We start from the raw sequence: 2,227 nt of genomic DNA, 5'->3' as shown, positions 1-2,227 counted from the left end.
CCATATAAACGGACACTTAGACAAACAGAAAAAAATAACTAACCAATTCTTTGAGCTCTGTAGAACATTCATACAGCATAACACAATCTCGCGTGATAGATATAGTGAAATAGTTTTTACATATTACGGCGATATATTGTAATAACAACGAACAAATTAACCATTAAAACGTTCGGCTCTGCCCTCAATATAATAAGTTTTATATTGAGTTGAGATCAAGTTGAAAAACATGTAAAAAACTTTTTTTATATGAGTTAGGCAGATGTTTGACGTTTTTATATAGTAGTAAGTCACGTCTTCCTTGAAGATGCTTATTAACTCGTCTCTTGAACGTAACCATGTTGTGGTTCTCTGGTAAGACAGAAAGTGGCAGAGAATTCCACACCTTGACTGTTCGCCTTATAAAAGACGACGCAAAGCGTGCTGTGCGAGCAGTCGCCATTTCCACCAAGAAGGGATGGTATCCCGCCATGCGACTATATGTTAGAAGACAAAAGGGAAGCAGGGATGAGACTGTGTCATTCTGTTGCGCATTGAGCGAAGTGTAAACGATAGAACACCGAAAGGCTGACAACTTTCTTGATCCTATGAAGTAAGGCCATTAGCCACCTCCTTGACGCAGTGGTTAACGCGTGCACATTGAACCCTGGGGTTGTTTTGTCCCGGGTTCTATTCCCGGTGAGGATACACAAAAAAACGGTCAGGCAGGACACGAAGACTGACCTACTTATCCATAAAGACAACCGATCAATGAAACAGACGTATATCATCTGCCCCAAACCCCACTAGGGGACACGGGACTTCACTTTAAATACAAAACTAAAAGTAGATTTTAATTTATAAATTCCACACTGCACAGACTTAGAGTTGCCACTAGAAACCCCTTAACTTATTTTGGTATTATCTATTTTTAATAGACGTTACCAAAAACTAGGGAGGTTCTGTATTTATTTATTTTTTTATTTTGTTGCTCCATAACTCCATATAATATCCAGTTGTTATCAATATCCCATCTATCCAATGCTTCAATGCTTCGGTTTAGAAACTTAGACAAATCTGTCTTATTCCACTTACTTATCTATACTAATATGATAATGCTGAAGCGTTTGTTTGTTTGAACACACAAATCTCAGGATAATGGTCCGATTTGAAAAATTCTTTCAGTGTTAGATAGCCCATTTATTGAGGAAGGCTATAGACTGTCCACGGGCGAAGCCGGGGCGGATTGCTAGTTCCAATATAAGATAGACGTAGTCTATCTGTCATTAGGAGGGCGAATAAAGATAAGGAGATAACGTTAACAGCTCAGGCTCATCCCTTGTAGCTGCATTACGCCTCCGCTATCTCTAGTAAAGTCAATCGCTTATTCGTCAATATTGGCCAGTAATGCGATATACAACTTTAAAAAAATAATACTAAAATTTTGTGACATAAAATCATGATTTCCAATAAAAAAAATAAACGTTTTAGTAGCCACAATATGGAATTATTAGGTGATAGTAACTACTCGGGTTGACTCTTTATAAAATCCTTCTAATTTTATAAATGCAAAAGTTTGTAATGATGTGTGTTTGTTACTCTTTCACGCGAAAACTACTGAACCGATTGCAATGAAATTTGTTACATAGACAGCTGGACAACTGGAATAACACATAGCCATTTTTTTATCCCGATATTTCTACGGGATACGGACTTACGCGGGTGAAACCGCGGGGCGCAGCTAGTTATATTATAATCTGTCACCCAGGACCATGAAGCTAGTATCATGTTATCTGTGATGAAGCTTTCTTCTTGAGAAATGTTTGAAATAGATCTAATTTATGTCTTAAATGCGAAGCGTTTCTTAAATTGCCAATAAATAAATATCACGTTGTGGCTATTTACTATGACCACAACGCATTTTGAGCAAAAATGATTAATGACCGTTTTCGGTCTTTGAGCGGAACATCTATAATGTTTAGAAATTAAAGACTTTTTAACGGATTTTAAAAGCGATTTATTCATAAATCGCTCGCTGTAGTAGTGTTCGAAACGTCGGGTTAATAATATAATTAATAAATCGTGTTTAAAATCCGTTAAAAAATCAAATATTACTCGCGTAAAATCAAACACAGGAAAATCTATAATGCTTTTTCAAACTAATTAGGTAAGTACCGTGAAACCCGCCAACTTTGTTTTTCAGGTGTAACATTGGCCAGTTATCAAAAATAAGCAAAAGTTGTAATAG

The sequence above is a fragment of the Zerene cesonia genome, unplaced genomic scaffold, assembly GCF_012273895.1.
Source record: "Zerene cesonia ecotype Mississippi unplaced genomic scaffold, Zerene_cesonia_1.1 Zces_u003, whole genome shotgun sequence".
Lineage (NCBI taxonomy): Eukaryota > Metazoa > Arthropoda > Insecta > Lepidoptera > Pieridae > Zerene > Zerene cesonia.
Note: the sequence above shows the minus strand (reverse complement) of the source record.